Raw genomic sequence first — 201 nt, forward strand, 5'->3', positions numbered from 1 at the left:
GGGGCCCCCGGACTCCGCCGGGGGGCCCCCTCGGGGGCTGGGGGAGGGCCCCCCTGGGGGCTGCGGGGGGCCCCCCCGGGGCGGGGAGAGGGCCCCCAATAAATAGGAATTTATAAAAGCACTTGAGGAGATTGAGGCCCTCAAGAGGCCCCTCTTGAGGGCCCCCGTGCTGCCAAGGACTGGCAGCGGCAGCAGCCGCGG

This window comes from Eimeria tenella, genomic scaffold (assembly GCF_000499545.2).
Source record: "Eimeria tenella Houghton genomic scaffold, Eth_scaff2846, whole genome shotgun sequence".
NCBI classification, from domain to species: Eukaryota; Apicomplexa; class Conoidasida; order Eucoccidiorida; family Eimeriidae; genus Eimeria; species Eimeria tenella.